The sequence below is a fragment of the Cryptomeria japonica genome, chromosome 5, assembly GCF_030272615.1.
Source record: "Cryptomeria japonica chromosome 5, Sugi_1.0, whole genome shotgun sequence".
NCBI lineage: Eukaryota > Viridiplantae > Streptophyta > Pinopsida > Cupressales > Cupressaceae > Cryptomeria > Cryptomeria japonica.
This window is the reverse complement of record NC_081409.1, coordinates 321,257,306-321,275,704: the sequence shown is the minus strand read 5'-3', so window position 1 is coordinate 321,275,704 and position 18,399 is coordinate 321,257,306.

Sequence of the window (18,399 nt, the reverse complement as noted above, 5' to 3'; positions counted from 1 at the left end):
ACCAAAAGTGATTCATGCCATCAATGGTTTCTGCAACGTCAGTGAAGTGCCAGCCCTAAGAAATATTAGCAAGATAGAAATGACCAAGCTCACCAGTTCTATGAGAGATTCACGGGGAATGACTGTCAATTCAATCAAGGATGATCTTGTCAAATATGCATGTATGGTGATAGGATACCAGATGTTCCATGTTAGCAGAATCAACTTTGTCTCTACTACAGTAGTAAATGCTGCCTATAGGATGATCAAGGAAGATGCATCATTTGATCTGTGCATTTGTATGCAAAGACAACTTCTGTTGAATCTCAAGTCGATCAAACAAGACAATGCATTGAGATTTAAGTTTGGACAACTATTGGTTGGGTTGTTCTTCTACTTCCAAGGCTACTTTCCAAGAGTAGGTGATATTCAGTGGTCTGTTGACTAACTAGTGACAAAGCAAATCAAGGAAAGCCTACAAGCGGTTGGAACCGGCTATCCGGAAGTACTGAACAAATACTTTGATGAGTTCAGATGCAAAATGAACCAAAGGGTAAGAATATCCAGTGATATAGTCAAATAGTATGAGGAGGACATTTGCTTCACCATCAAAGTTGATGAGTGTATAATGGAGGCGGTTGAGCCTAGACAGGATAAAGTGGAACCAATGGGATATGAGGTAATGTATGATATGCTGGATGGGTATGCCTCTACCCTACTTGCCTCGCCTCTTGATCCAAAGGCAAATAGAACTAGTATCTATCTAGAAAGAGTTACACCAGTTCAAGAACCCTCAGTAAAGAAGGGAAAGGCAGTGCCTTCAAAATCGACACTGATTATTGCAGCAAGTCCCAAAGTGACCAAGCGGTCACCAGTAAAGAAGAAAGAGGAAGCCGCACCTGCCAAAGTCTTCGAGAGGAAGCAAAAGACAAAGAACAATACACCATATTTAGAGGACACTATCTTTGAAGAACAGCCTAAAAAGACTAGGCAATCAAAGAAAAAGACAAAGAATGAACCGGTGACATCTGCACTGGTAAATATTGACATTTCTTCTTAAAAACCTTTGACACATTGTCAAAGAACAATTACTAATATTAGAAGAAAAGTACTTGGTGATTTGAAAGAATGTTTTGATGATTTTAATAATGATGAAAAGGAAGAAGTTGAACAAGAAGTTATCAATTATTTATGTATTATGACTGATGGCCTTCAGAAATTAAGTCTGAGACACCTGATTCTTTATATAATTCTTTAGATAACAAATGGCGCATTGCCATAAAGAAAGAACAGGAAATAAGAGAAGAATTATTTTCACATTTCTTCACTGATGTACCTATATTAGAATTGTATGAAGTAGTGGAGAGATATAAGGGCCTCTTCTTCATGAGAAGAAGAAGACTCAAGCTTTTGGAAGGAAAAGTTTCAGAAGTGGTCAAAGATACCCACTCCCTTGCTCAATCAGCATTAAGATTGCATCAAGTAGCTGAAGCAAATAAAAAGGCTGAGCAAGAACCAGAAATCACTCAACTGGATGAAGCATACAATAGTGAAGGAGAATCAATCACCACTCAAATGGACCTGATTGATGTTGATGCCTTAAATAGTGACAATGTTACTCCGGATGCACCAACGGAAACAGAAGAGAAGAAGAAACGGGAGGAAGAAAAGACAAAACAGGTAGAACAGGAAAAGAAGCAAAAGGAAGAAGAAAAGAAAGAGGATGAGAAGAAAAAGAAAGAGGAAGAAAAGAGAAAAGAAGAGGAGAATAAGAAACAATAAGAAGAGAAGAAGAAAGAAGCAAAAAAGGAAGAGGAGAAGAAAAAGGAAGTGAAGAAAAAGAAGGAGGAAGAGGAGAAGAAGAAGAAGGATGAAGATGAAGAGAAGTGGAAAGAAGAGGAGAAAAAGAAGGCAGACGAGGACAAGAAAAGAGCCAAAGAGAAAGAGGAAGCGGCACAGAGCACTTAGATGGAGACTCCAAAGGCAACTGATAGTCAAGCCAAACCGACTAACATTACCAGTCCCATTGACCTCTAGTCTGCAAATGAATCGGAGTTGCTGCAGAGCATTAAGCTTGCTCAAGAGAGATTGGATGCTCTAAGGAGGAAAAAGGAGGAAGATGTTATCCTAACTACAGTGGAAACACTCACCAATTTGATACTCGGTACAAACCTCCCCAGTACCGATTCCTCACTTGCCCAATTAAAGCTTCTATGTACAGTTGTGGAAGACCAGGTCCAAATCCTGGAAGAAGTTGCAGAAGAAAATGCCAAGAAGGAGCATGAAAAGGCTCTAAACATCTTGGTGAAGAAGTTCAATGAGTTTCAGTCAGAACTTTAGAAGGAACAGAAGGATATTAGAGATGCAATGGATGAGGGCAATCTGCTACTCAGCAAGATTTGTCAACCTCATCTATTCTGTGATGATGTGCTCACTCAGAAGGACAAACTACAATCTGATATGCAGTCATTTATTAGCACCTTCAAGATGCCATATGATTCCTTCTCCACATATGGACAAAACTGCTCACTGGTTTCAACTCCAATCTGCAAGAATTGAGGCATAGATAAGCAACTAGACATGTAATTTGCAGGAACTTCAACTGGTCCTACTGCCAAGACTGTAAATTCTCCAGAAATGCTACCTCAATCTAGATGCCCTAACGATCACTCAAGAGATGAGTACCATGGATGCCATGGAGGAGTAGGTTTATCAGATGCAAATGGAGAATGAGGTTGCTAACTCATTGCTTGAATCATGGTCTTTATCCATGAAGACATTTATGTAGGATTTTAAATCAGTTTTTGACAAATTTCACTCTTTATTGTCATAAACTCTTATTTTGTTAATGCTAATAGAACAGGGGTTATTCAATTGTACTTTGTCATTATTGGCAAAGGGGGAGTAGTATTTGTATTTAAAATTTTGATGAGTAGTAGTATTTTGTATTTAAATTTTGATGCATGCTATGTATACTTTCATGTAAATCTCTATAAGAAAGTAGTATACATTGTATTGTTTGCAAAAGGGATAGTGTATATGCTTAGAGGGAGTAATTTTGTTTATGGCATGATTTTGTTGTAAAACACTTAGATATCAATTTTTTTCCTAAGTGTTGCCATCAATGCCAAAGGGGGAGATTGTTGGCATTTTTGATGATTATGTTGTGATTGTCATTGATGGACACACACTTGCTTTGAGATCACTTTGTGAATGTATGAATTATGATCAATTGGTATTATGTTGTAGTCTTTAGACTATCAATATTATGCAAAAAATGTTTACCTATCTCAAATAGTATAAAGACCTAAGCGGCATAAGGAGATCAAGCGGTTTGAAGATCTCAAGCGGAGCGGAGCAAAGGAGCCAGAAGCAGCAATTATTAGTTTCCTAGTCTTCAATTTTGTCAACCGGAAATCTATTTGAACCGGTATTACTTTGAGTTACCAACCGGTAACCGAAAAGTTGGACAAACCGGTAATACTCTTTGATGAGTTACCAATTGGTATATTTTTTTGATGAGTTACCATCCACCAACACTTTGACGGTGATTTTGTGTCATGTTATCAAATGTGTCTAGATACAATGAACCTAGGAACTTGCAATGTAATCCTATTGGACCGACATGAAATCAGATTCCTTTTAAGGACATCATGTCTAGGGTTTTGTGTGTGATAGAGAGTATGCGAGTATAGTTGTTAGGTTCTGTAGTGGTTGTCAAACTTCTTGAATGTGTGATCTTAAATGAGAAGATCAAGTCTGTGAGCTGTAACAGAGTGAGGAGTTACTTAAGAATGAAGTAATGTTGAAATGCATTAGCTATGAGCTACAATGGATCTAATCAAGCAGACTATGCCATTTGCTAGATCATTCACTTGTTGATTACTCACATCTTTGACAAGTTAGAAACCCTTAACTGGGTAGGCCTAGACAAGCCTTTGTAAATCCTCTAACAAGGTGGTTCACATCTATGGATATGAAATCCTCTCACAAGGTAGTCTTTAATCGGACTTATCTACTAACAGAGATTCCTAATTATGCTTCTGTGGGTGAATGCATTATTTTCTATTTGGTTTGCATGTGTGTTAACCAGTTTGTTTGCTAAACTATTTTACTGGTTTACTGCTAGATTGTTAAAGTGTTTAAGTACAGTATTTATTGGTATACTAATTCACCCCCCCCCCCCCCCCTCTCTTAGTATTCATCAAAGAAAAGTTTTTGAAAATATTTTTCTATTGAAACATGTATTATTCTTCTCTTTCAACAACTTTCAGAGTTAGCTAAGTTTTTAATTTTTTAGTTCACCAAAAACTGAAATCATTGAAACATTAATTTGGAAAACTCCTCTTTCACTGAACCCAATTTGAAGGTAAGATAAATTATCATTTGACTGAAAAGGACCTATCAACAAGTGATCAAAAATAAGTCAAGGTGTTCAATTAAATAGAATATTTTAATCTTTAGTCAATTTTGTCCTCATATAAATGTAATAACATTTAAATATTGGATTGTCTCTTCGACTTTCGATGAGGACATAAATGTAGTGACCTTTCAGCTTCTTTGAAAGCTTATAGATAAGCTCAATTTCAATCCAATGGATAGAGTTATAAGCATCTTAGGATGAGTTTGTCAAGCTATGACATACATATCATCTGTCGATTTTCCCAATTCAGCTCTCATGGAGTCCATAGGCATACAACTCCTTCACGAGTTTGCCTAACTTGTATGGACTCGGGCATACAACTTCACCATGAATTTGCCCAAAATTGTATGGATTTTACATATATATTTAATGAAATAAATATTTCAGATGGTTTATTATGTGTTTACAATACCACCAATTCTTCTTTGGGTATTGTCCCTTGAATTAGCAAAATAATTTAGATTAGTGGTCTTCGAGCCAAGTTTGATCATTGCATTGCATCTCTAAGCAAGCAATCTATTTTTGAGCAATCTGGTAGTGTTTCAGTATTCTTAGGGATATAAATACTTTCCATATGGTGTTTGATTGTGCAACCCTTGTGATTAAAATGCAACATATATTTCTTAGCTTCTTGAAAATGTGAACCTGAGCAACCATTGTGGATACCTCTACATAGTGTCTCTTCCTTTGTTCATTCTCATCAGCTTCTACTCATAAGATCCACAGATTATCAACTCACTCTTCACTCTCAGATGTCTCTACTCACATCCCTCTACCAAGATCATGGGCATGATCGACCCAAGTGAGTAGTGAAGGGCTTGCACTAAGAAGAAGAGGGCATCAAGCATTATGTGGTAGCGGAAGAGAACTAAGGTGCGTAGCAGGAGAGATGGTGAAACTTACACCAAAGAGAGTGTATGAGTAAACAGAAAAGATGAAGGGCTGTGTTGGAAGGCACCAAACCAAGAGGAGGAGGAATCATATTAGATTGCATTTTTGTATGGATAGTAGGTGAAAGGAATCTTTAGCAAAGGCTCTCACCTAGCACCTTCAAGTTGCATGGCAAAAATTTTATTTGGAAGATGATCTGGCAATGGGGCCCATTGCTTTTCAAGAAGGGAGGAATGATTAGAAATAAATCAAGGTGTTCAATTAAATGGAATATTTTAATCTTTAGTCAATTTTTGTCCTCATATAAATGTAATAACATTTCAATATTGGATTGTCTCTTCGACTTCTGATGAGGACATGTAGTGACCTTTCAACTTCTTTGAAAGCTTATAAATAAGCTCAATTTGAATCCAATAGATAGAGTTACAGGCATACAACTCTTAGGACAAGTTTGTTAAACTGTGACATACATATCATCTATCGAGTTTGCCAATTCAGCTCTCATGGAGTCCATAGGCATACAACTCCTTCATGAGTTTGCCTAACTTGTATGGAATCGAGCATACAACTTCACCACGAGTTTTCCCAAAATTGTATTGATTTTACATATATATTGAATGAAATGAAGCTTTTTGATGGTTTATATTGTGTTTACAATACCACCAATTCTTGTTTGGGTATTGTCCCATATGTTAACAAAATAATTTAGATCAGTGGTATCAGAGCCAAGTTTGATAATTGCATTGCATCTCTAAGCAAGTGATCTATTTTTGAGCAGTCTGGTAGTGTTTCAGTATTATTAGGTATAGAAATAAATGCCATATGGTGTTTGATTATGCAAACCTTGCGATTAAAATGCAACATATATTTCTCAGCTTGTTGAAAATCTAAACCTAAGAAGCCATTGTTGATACCTCTACGTAGTTTCGCTTCCTCTGCTCATTCTCATCAGCTTCTACTCACAAGACCCACAGATTCTCAACTCACTCTTTACTATTAGATGCCTCTACTCACATCTCTTTGAAAAGATTGTGGGTATTATCAACCCAAGTGAGTAGTGAAGGGTTTGCACTAAGAAGAAGAGGGCATCAAGCATTGTGTGGTTGAAAAAGAGAACCGAGGTGCGTAGCAAGAGAGATGGTGAAACCTGCACAGGAGAGAGTGTGTGAGTAAAAATAAAAGATGGAGGGTTGTGTTGGAAGGCATCAAACCAAGAGGAGGCATCATATCAGATTGCACTTTTGTATGGATAGTAGGTGAAAGGAATTTCTAGCAGAGGCTCTCACCTAGCATCTTCAAGTTGCATGGAAATTTTTTATTTGGAAGATGATCAGGCAATGGGGCCCATTGCTTTTCAAGAAGGGAGGAATAATCATAAATAAGTCAAGGTGTTCAATTAAATGAAATATTTTAACCTTTATTCAATTTTTGTCCTCATATAAATGTAATAACATTTCAATATTCGATTATCTCTTCGACTTCTGATGAGGACATAAATGTAGTGACCTTTAAGCTTCTTTGAAAGCTTATAAATAAGCTCAATTTGAATCCAATAGAGAGAGTTACAGGCATACAACTCTTAGGGCGATTTTGTCAAGTTGTGACATACATGTCATCTATCAAGTTTGCCAATTCAGCTCTCATGAATTCCACAAGAATACAACTCCTTTACGAGTTCGCCTAACTTGTATGGACTTGAGAATAAAACTTCACCATGATTTTGCCCAAAATTGTATGGATTTTACATATATATTGAATGAATGAAGCTTTCATATGGTTTATTATGTGTTTACAATACCACCAATTCTTCTTTAGGTATTGTCCCTTGAATTAGCAAAATAATTTAGATCAACAAGTCAATTAGAATAAAAAAGTTTTATAAAAATTCTTGACCATAGAACAAATGTGGAATAATTTAGGGTTCAAGAAAAGAATATCCTAACCAAAGGTTCCCATGAATGTTTGAATAACACGTTGACAATTAAAATTCTCAAACAAGGAACCTGAATCAATTCCTAATAATAACAATTCATTTCAATGGACCATTCAAATTCAATTGATTTTGGTGTTAAGGTCAATAAACACTCATATTTAAACAAAGGAATGAATAGAAGTAAAGATATGGGGGTTTTTGTATGAATATTGGGAAGATAGCATGAGAAGAGTTTGAAGGGTAGATTGTTGTGATTGACAGATAACAAATTCATGGAAAATATTGTGATTGTGGATGTTCTTTCATAAAAATTGAAATAAAACAATAATAAGCTTTGCTTGTTTTTTCATATTTTTATTTGTGTTTGAATTGGTTGCAAGGCTGGATAATCCAATAAATTCTTTTTATCTTGATCTATATAAAATGGTATCAAAGCAAGTACCAATAATTGGAGGTGGTCATAAATGAAGTTGTGAAAGATTTTTTTGTGGGTATATAAGAAGAGGATGATGATTTACAACTATCTAGAACTTACATGTGTGAGATGACACATAGAGGATGCCATCATAGTGATAGGGAACCAAGAGATATGGATTTAAAATATGTAGAGATGTTGTGAGGTACCACAACAAGACTTAAGACCATATAAATAGTTCAAATGAGAGCAGTCACATAGAATTTATGAGTGATAATGAATAAGAAGAAGAGAAAATTGTTGAAGGTGGTGGTGAAGCTGATCAACAAGGACTCAATCAAGGAGAAGAAATATTTATAAGAGACATAAAATGGATAAATTCTGAACTCTAATTTGATCATCCACACTACAAGGGAAGCATAAATGCATAATAGTTGTTATTATTAAATCTCAAAAATAGAAAAATATTTTGAGTTTGAAAATACTGAAGATGATAAAAAGGTCAAGTATGCATTCACCAAGTTGAAGGAGCCTACATCCCTATGGTGATATCATTTAAAAATGAACAAATAATAATGAGGAAATGAAAAGATAAAGTCTTGGAATTGAATGGTGATGAAATTGAAGGTGAAGTTCACCATATTAGTTTATTCAAAATGTTCAAAAATTTGAAGCAAAAAGAAACCGATGTTGAAAAATATATAGAGGGTTTTTAATGATTGAGCATAAGAAATGGTCATACAAATGATGACAATGAATAGGTTTCCAAGTATTTAAATAGTTTATGCATGTCTATCCATGATTAAATAAGTTTGATAATTTGACATAGTGTAGAAGAAGCATATCAATATGTCATTAAAAAAAAATTTGAATAGGAAATAACATAGTAATAATTGCAGAAGGGAGAGAGGTTCTAAAGGAAAAGAAAAATAAAGTGGTGGAAAAAATTATCCATCGATATTAGAAGAGGTCATCACCTCTTGAACAATTTCTTATACCCAATAAATAGGAGGTAGAGGAGAAAAAATTAGAGGAAGAGAAGAATCTACTCAAGGAAAAGGAAATTTTGGTAGAGTTGGGGATAATAATTCACTTGCACATTTTTCTAATATGAAAAAGTTGGGCATAGGGAATTTGAATGCCCTTAGGTGCAACAAGGTAGCAATAAATGGAAGGAAACCATAATTAATGTGACTTAAGAAGAAGAGGAAAGAGTTAACTTACAAAAGTGTGGAGAGGACCTAGTAGATGTATGGTCTTTCTTGCTATGAAGGATTTAGTTAAATCTTCAGAAAGAAAAAAATGGATGGGTGCAAAGGATAAATTTGTTTAGAATAAGATGTAAGGTAGGAGGAAAATTCTCTAAATTCATAGTGGATAGTGGTAGTACTAACAACATTATGCTCAAAGAAATGGTGAAATTTTGAGATTGAAAACAATGAAGCATCCCAGTACATACTGAGTTTTGTGGTTGTAGAAAGAACATCAATTGTTGGTGATTATGAAAGTTCTTATGAAGTTTCAAATTGGGAATTATAAAGATAAAATTTTGTGTGATATTATGCCCATGGATGTATGCCATATTATTTTGGGTAGACCTTGGAAATTTGATAGACATGTTGTGCATGATGGAAGAAAAAATTATATATATAAAAATAAATATGGAGAAGAATTGATGTTAAACCCAATGAAAGATAAAGAAAATGAAATGACTCCTGAGTTTTATTTGGTCTTAGGAAAGAAATTTTAAATGATTTGTAGAAAGGAATATATGTGCTTTTATTCCAAAACTAGCAACGACTAAGATAATGGAGGAAAAAGATATGCTAGTAAAAAATTAGGAAATCTTGTATGGGTATGCATAATTAATGATGAAAAAGTTTCTTGATGGGTTGTCCCTTGTACAAGCTATAAGCCATTGTATGGATTTAATTCTTAGTGCAATTTTACCAAAAAAGGGAACCCTATAGGATGTCACCTATGGAGAATGATGAGATAAATAGATAAGTGCAAGACGTTTTGGATAATAGGTTGATTGAAGTAAGCTCTTAGTCCATATATGGTTCAAAAAGTGTTGATGCCTAGAAAGGATGAGTGGTGAATGTGTAAAAAATATTGGGCCATGAACAAAATAACTATCAAATCTAGATTTTCATTGCCTCAAATGGATGATATGATGGATAGTTTGAGTGGATCATGGTACATCAAAAAGATTGGCTTGAAAAGTGAGTACCATTAGATAAGGATATCAGAAGGTGATGAATGGAAAACAACCTCAAAAAAAAAAATGGATGGTTTGTATCAATGGTTAGTGATGCTATTCGGATTGACAAATACCCCCAATACTTTCATGAGGTTGATGAATGAGGTGTTGAAGCCTTACCTTGGTAAGTTTTTCATTATATATTTGGATGAAATATTGAATTTTAAGTTAAAATTAAATAAGAACATTTGTAACATGTTAGAGAAATATTGTAGGGACTAAAATAAGAATTTGATAGTAGATTTTTTAAAATGTAGTTCAAGAAAAAAGGTTTGGTATGTATATTGTTTATTGTTTTTATATATGGTTTGAAAATATATCCAAAAAATGTAAAAGTGATTGTAAATTGTCCTTTACCCCACAATACATTTGAAACTAGAAATTACCATGGATTGGAGAGTTCTATAGGAAGTTCTTTCACAATTTTAGTGGAATTTGGGGTAAGTGCAAGAAGTTGAGTCCACTTAGAGTGGAATTTTTGGACTTAGTCATTTCTGCAAAATCACGTCATGTGTAATCAGATCTCGACCAAAATGAATTGGGATCTCATTTAGCTTTATGATCTTAAGTAGTCACCAGTGAGGAGGGACCTCAAAGAGATCAATCCAGACCGGTCAGTAAGAGTAAACACAATGGAAACACAAAGATATAATGGAGGCAATGCATAATAGATTGCTTTATTGTATGAAAATTGATTACATCCAACCGACAACAATTAGGTTACAACATACGGGCTCATGGGCCTAGTAGAATAGGTCACAACAAAGACCTTGAATCCTAAGATCTATCTTCAACACACTAACTAGCTACTTGATTCTCTGATTTATTACATTATAATGTGCAATTACAATTATATATTAATCCAAAGGATCTAGTCGACCCAAAAGGGATCAAAACCCAAAGAACAAGACCTAACATGCAAAATAAACAAAGTCGGCCTTCGCTAAGAGATTCCTCTAGAAAATCCAAAAGATGAAACATAGATCATGGGAAAAGGTCAGCCACATGCCAAGGAACATCAGAAGCAATGCCCAAGGATCCAAAAGCTTCGAAAAGGGTTTTGGTAGATCACCAAAATAGGTCCAGGCAATCGGTAACAAAGAATTGTCAACCACTAATAAGAAAATACCATGGAAACTAGTAGCGATATCTTGCTAGAAAATGATCCAAAAGTGATGCAGTCTGGAAGCAAGAAAGGTGATCAAGTCTTCAAGAAGAATCCAACTTGACAGGATGTGGTGAGCCAAAACCAGGACACATGGAAAGGAAAACTGAAACTGCAAAACATAAAGCAAAATGTTTTTGGTTAATGCAAGATTGCTATGATTCAGGGATGCTCTTACATCAAACATCTAGGGTTATTGACAAAGTGAGCCTCTCACTTTGCTAGGGTCAGAGGGAAACCTAGGTAGTCTACCTCTACCTAAGAAATCCAAGATGAATCTTCAACTGGCCTGTCCTTCCACCTCACAAGATATTACTTATAGTGACTGCTTTGAGTACTACGCCCAATCCTACTATGCAAAATCTCTTCAATCTGATCTGGTTCCTTCTAGGGCAACTGTTTCTCCAAGTCTGTAACATTGTCCTCACTAAATTTTGGTTCATGATACTCATGAAGATTTGCAATGTTGAATATAGGTGAAATACTCAGACTATCTGGTAACTCCACTTCATATTCATTTCCAGAACTAAACTTCCTCAAAATTTTGCAAGGTCCAAACTTCTTCATCTGCAACTTGTTATAAGTTCTAACTATGAATCTCTCTTTTTTTAGATATACCATCACTTCATCACCAACTTCAAATTCCTTATGTCTCATCTTCTCATCTACCTTCTCCTTATACTTGATGTTAATGTCTTTGAAATGCTGCTTAACCTGAATATGCAATGCTACCATGTGATCTACAAAGTCTTCTGCTTTTGAAGTCCTCTAGTCTTCATTGCCAATATCTCTCAATTATGATATACCTCTAGGATGCACTCTACTAACAACCTCAAAAGGTGTTCCTCCAGTACCTCTATTCACTGAATTGTTGTAGGAAAACTCTTCTTGTGCAAGGATCAAATCCCAACTTCCTGTTTTATCTCCCACTAAACATCTCAATAAGTTTCCCAAACTCTGGTTAACTACTTTTGTCTATCCATCAGTCTATGGGTGAAAATTAGAACTGAACTTCAAATCTATCTTCATATTCTTCCAAAGTGTTCTCCAAAAATATCCAACAAACTTAGTGTCTCTATTTGAAACTATGCTCTTAGGTAATCCATGCAACCTTACCACTTCCTTGAAAAATAGGTCTGCTAGATGAAATGGATCTGATGTCTTCTTACAAGGTATGAAATGAGCCATCTTCGAGAATCTATCCACTACCACAAATATAGAATCACTCCCTCTCGGTGTCTTAGGCAATCCAAGTACAAAATCCATGCTTATAGCCTCCCAAGGTCTTATCGGTACTATCAAAGGTTTATACAATCCCACATTCTGACTACTACCTTTTGCAACTCGACAAAATCTACAACTTTACACATATCTCTTAACATCCTTATGAATCCAGGGCCAAAATTACTGCTCACTCACCAATGCTCCTATTTTGTCAATGTCAAAATGTCTAGCCAGCCCTCCACTATGTTTCTCCTTTATCAAATTCTCCCTCATAGAACTCTTAGGTATGCACAATTTAACCCCTCTTAATAACATCCTTGTTAGAATAACCAATGGACAAATGAGAGGGGGGGGTGAATCAGTTGTCAACAAATTATATTAATCAAACCACTTTATAACCTTTAATTGGAGCACATAAACATTGAATACTGGAATAACAAAAATAGATACTGGTAAGCAATAAAACTTAAGAATGAAATAGATAATTAACACGATGCAACCATACCACATAACACCATGATTTGTACATGGAAATCCAGGTAAAAGGAAAAACCATGGTGGGAAGCCTACCCACAATCAGATAATACTTCAGCAAAAAGTATGTGATACAATAAGGGGCCTGCACATGCAACAAGGCACACTACATAGAGCATACCACTCATTATAAAGGACTCTCGCTAACTACAAAGAGGTTATAACCACCTCAATATAATTGGACAACAATCTAGAAGAATGAACTGCCAATGATAGAATCTACTATTCCTGATTACAGTCCCGGTTAAGCTCAATACTAGAGGCCTTTGACCTCGTACATAAACCCAAGTTGATCACCTATGATCAACCAAATCTTCTTTGCATATGATATTTCCTTCCATGACCATGACCACCACAATCCACAATGAGATCTTACATCAATTTATACAAACCCTAAGGCCTAAACCAATTAGGTCAGCCATCTAAAATATATTACAATAAGATCATTACATACATCCACATTACAATGATATACCATGTCGTCTTTAGACTAAAACAACATTAACCAATCCATAAATCATCCCAGTAACATGTAGGGAACACGTAACATGATATCAGTCCATAAATTAGACCCAAATAGATTCACCACGCCAAAGAGATGTCTCCAATCAGTCGAGGCATGAACAAAGATCACCTTCTACATCCTGTATTCTATCTAGAAGTCGTACCAACACCACTTATGCATCCTGTCAAATATTCTCAATAAAAGATCTACCCATAAAACCTTTAACCCTTACTAGTATAGGCTTACTAGAGTGTATGATAGCATCCGATTATGAAGTCAATACTAGCTAACTAAAACATACTCTAGAAACATCAAACCAAACATATTCCATTGATCGAAACATGTCAGTAGTATCCAACTGATAGTACCTTCTACCGGTAACACTAGTTCTTCTACTAATAACCAAAATCTGTCTGTCAATAACCAATCATAACAGCTAGTATTGACATGAATGACAAAACATCAACACAAAACATAATCAATTCCTTCATATTGCCAACAATCCCATCCTGAATGAAATAATCCTACCATTTTCTTCTATCTACCATAACCGGTTCTCTAAATGCTTTCCAAGGTTCAAAAAAATCCAGGTCATCATCATACAAGGTCTTCAAATCTTCAAATCCCAATATTGTCACTCTCATCTTTGTTAGTAAATTCCTTGTCCTACTCAATGCATCAAAAAATTTGTTAGATTTCCCACTTTTATGCTTCAACACAAAGGTGAAACTCTGTAAGAATTCTATCCATCTCATATGTCTCTGATGTTGGTATTTTGGTATGGTTTTGTCATTGATGTCAACACCTACTGAAAACTAGCACTTTGGAGATCCAACAACATTCACTAGCAAGCAAGTAAACTGTGCAACAACTACTGGTATATGGTTCATCGGCAGGATATAATGTTCACTGATATTTGGAATGATATGGAAGACACTTGGTAATGTCGAAGACATCATGTGGACACTTTGTTTTGAAGAATTAATCATTGGTATATTCATATTTACATATTTGCTTTTACCGGCAAATAGGTCCAGGTTATCTAGGGTTACACTGATAGGTTTATCTTTTTCCAGATCAGCATGGCACACTATGGAGATGATTTATTATTGTTGTAAATGCATTAAGCCGACATGTTCAATCGGTTATTGCATCAGATATTATATTATTTGTAAAATGATTTTATTGTAATATCTTGTAGAGTCGACCTACTAAAATTGGTCTTAGGGTATGATATATATGTAAGATCTTATTTGTAAGATCAAGTGTGGAATGTGAAAAAGAATTGTGTGAAGGTATATGTGAGATCAAGAAGAGGTATACACAAAGACGTCATTTGAAGGTGAAGTTAGGTTTTTGTAGAAGCATATCAGCATTACACTGGTACTGAATCCAACATATGAAGATGCTATTTTGTGCAGTACATTCTTATTGGATTTAACCATCCAACTGTAGTCAGTGTGACTCCCATTTTGTGATTGAGTAGTGAGCTCTAGGTTGTTGGCCTTTCTGCATGTGTAGACCCCATTATGTACACTTACTATCTATAGTAGTATCATCTGATTGTGGGTAAGGTTTCCCACCATGGTTTTTCCCCTTACAGGGTTTCCATGTACAAATATTGGTGTCATGTGTTGTGGATGACTTTATGTTTATGTTTCATGCATTAATCCTTACCAGTATAGCAATTTACTATTAACACTATCTACCGGCATACTTAACTAGTTTACCAGTATTAAGCATTAAGTTGGTTAATTAGTTTTTGGTTTGAATTGATTAGACAACTGATTCGCCCCCCCCCCCCCCCCTCCTCAGTTGTCTCCGGGACCTAACAATTGTATCAGAGCTTAGTCCTCTTTTACAGAAGTTTAACAACTTGAGGAGATCCAATGTCTACTAATTATTTTAGGAAGGACAGTCCTAAACTTGATGGAACCAACTATGGGATATGGAAGATCAAAATGGAGACACATCTGAATTGCATTGGTAAAGACATCTGGGAAGTTACTAAGAATGGTTATATTGTTGTTGTAGTTGGTCAGACTGCTCCAACTACCTTAGCTAAAGATGAAGAGAATGATTGCAAAGCAAGAGAAGCACTTTTGAGTGCATTATCATATCAACAAATCATGGGATTATTAGATAGGTCTACTGCTAAAGCTTTTTGGGATCATTTGGAAACACTAAATGAAGGAGATTCCATAGTCAAGATTGCAAAACTTGAAAGCTTCTGAGTCAGGTATGAACATCTGAAAATGGAAGAAGATGAAAGGATTTCTACTTTTATGGAAAGAGTATATGAAATTGTTTTGGGTATTAAATGTTGTGGAGGAACTTTGAGTGAGGATTAAATTGTTTCAAAAATATTAAGATTTTTTCCACTGGCATATAAAATGAAGGTTACTACTATAAATGAGTTGAGAACAATGCCTAATACATCAGTAACTAGGGATACATTGATTGGAAAACTTTCAGCCTTTGAAATTGAGGAATTTGGTCCTATTGCTACTATAAAAACTAATTTGGCCTTTAAAGCATCAACATCATCTACTCCATCATTTGACAAATCAGACTGGAGAGTCTTTTATGCAAGAGAACTTGAAGAATCCAGAAAGGAGAATGAAGAACTTGAAGCATTATTTGCAAGAAAAATGCCAAAAGGTCCAATTGGAAGTAAGTATGAAGGTAAAGCACCCTTTAAATGTTTTAACTGTAATAAGATTGGTCATATGGCTTTGAGATGCCCTAATAGACATGCTAGACTAAGAGAAGAAGCTAGAAGAACATACAAGCCTAATCCTAAATATCAGAGATACAGATTCAAGAAAAACAAAGACAAATCTTGTTACATTGCTAATGAAGGTGTGACTGATGATTCTGATGAGGATCCATCAGACAATGGATGGGTTTTTGTTGCCATAACAGAAGATCAATGGGCACCTACTACTCAACTAGTAGAACAAGCCCTAATAGCTAAAGTTGAAGCAAAGGATGAATGGATCATTGATTCAGGATGCTCACATCATATGACTGGAGACAAAGGTAAATTCTTGAACTTTCAAGAATACAATGGAGGTTTAGTAAGATTTGGAGATGACAAAGCCTGTTCAATCAAAGGTAAGGGTTCAATATCTCTTGATGGTAAGCATAACACTGACAATGTCTACTATGTTGAAGGATTAAAGCATAATCTTTTAAGTGTTGATCAATTAGTTGAGAAGGGATTTCAGTTACAATTTAAAAATGGAAAATGTAAAATCATGAATAGAACTGGTTTGGAAATTGCAACTGGTAATCAGACTAGAGGCAATATCTTTCATTTGAATAATAGTGAAAAGGCATGCTTAATTGCACGTATAGATGAAATTTGGTTATGGCATAAGAGACTATGTCATGTAAACTTTGATTGCATGGTAAAAATCAGTACTTCTAAGGCAGTTAGAGATCTACCTAAAATTGTGAAACCTCAGAATACAATTTGTAAGGAATGTCAATTTGGGAAACAAGTTAGAGCTAGTTTCAAAAGTATTCCAGAAAAATCCAATAATGCTCTTGATTTAATTCACACTGATTTATGTGGTCTAGCTAGAACTAGAAGCTTACAAGGTGATAGATATTTCATGATAATTATTGATGATTATTCTAGAATGTGTTGGGTTACTTTTCTCAGAGAGAAATTAGAAGCATAGGGAAAGTGCAAACTATTCAAAGCAATGGTTGAAAATGAAACCGGTAAGAAAATCAAATGTTTAAGATCAGATCAAGGAGGAGAATTCACATCTAAGGACTTTAATACATTCTATGAAGTGAATGGAATCAAAAGACAGTTATCAGCACCTCGGAAACCACAACAGAATGGAGTTGTTGAAAGGAAAAATAGAACTATCTTGGATGCAGCAAGAAGTATGTTATCAGAAGAAAATCTACCACATGTGTATTGGAGAGAGGCTGTTAGCACTACTGTCTATACATTCAACAAAGTTCACATCAAAGGTGAAACCGGTAAGATCCCTCATGAACTATGGTTTGGTAATACTCCTACTCTTAAGTATTTCAAAATTTTTGGAAGTAAATGTTATATTAGAAGAGATGAGTATATTGGCAAATTTGATCCTAGAGGTGATGAAGAAATATTTCTTGGTTATTCATCTAAGAGCAAGGCATATAGATGTTTTAATAAGACATTGCAGAAAATTGTTGAGAGTACAAATGTAAAGATTGATGAACAATTCAGAGGAACTTCAAGGTATATAGACTCTGAACCGGCAACAGAAATTGTGACAAATAAACCTATACTAAATCCACGGGTACAAAATGAAGATCCAGTTACTCTGGTATCATCAGAAGATTCCACAATAATTGAAGAACAACAGTAAACTAAGACACCCCGGTATGTAAGATTGAATCATTCTGAAGATCAAATAATTGGAAACAAATTTAAAGGAGTTATGACAAGAGGAAGATTGGAAAATGAAGAGGTATGTCTTATTTCTCAAATTGAACCATCATCTATCAATGAGGCATTTGAAGATAAATTTTGGATTAAAGCTATGGAAGAAGAATTAGGACAAATTGAGAAAAATAATACTTGGACATTAGTTCCCTGGCCTAAAGATAAAAATGTAATTAGAACCAAATGGGTATTTAGAAACAAACTTAATGAAGATGGTAAGGTTGTCAGCAATAAAGCAAGACTAGTGTGTAAGGGATATTCTCAGAAAGGAGGAGTTGATTACAATGAAACCTTTGCACCGGTAGCCAGAATTGAGGCAGTTAGATTATTCTTGGCTTTTGCAGCTCACAAGGACTACAAAGTTTATCAAATGGATATTAAATGTGCATTTTTGAATGGAGACCTTGAAGAATAAGTATATATTGAACAACCTGATGGATTTTGTTTGACAAATGACAATGATATGGTTTGCAGGTTAAGAAAAGCTCTGTATGGATTGAAACAAGCCCCAAGAGATTGGTATGCAAGGTTGGATAAATATCTTTTGAAAATTGGTTTTACTAAAGGAAATGCAGATAGCAATTTATATTACAAAATAACTAATGATGACATCT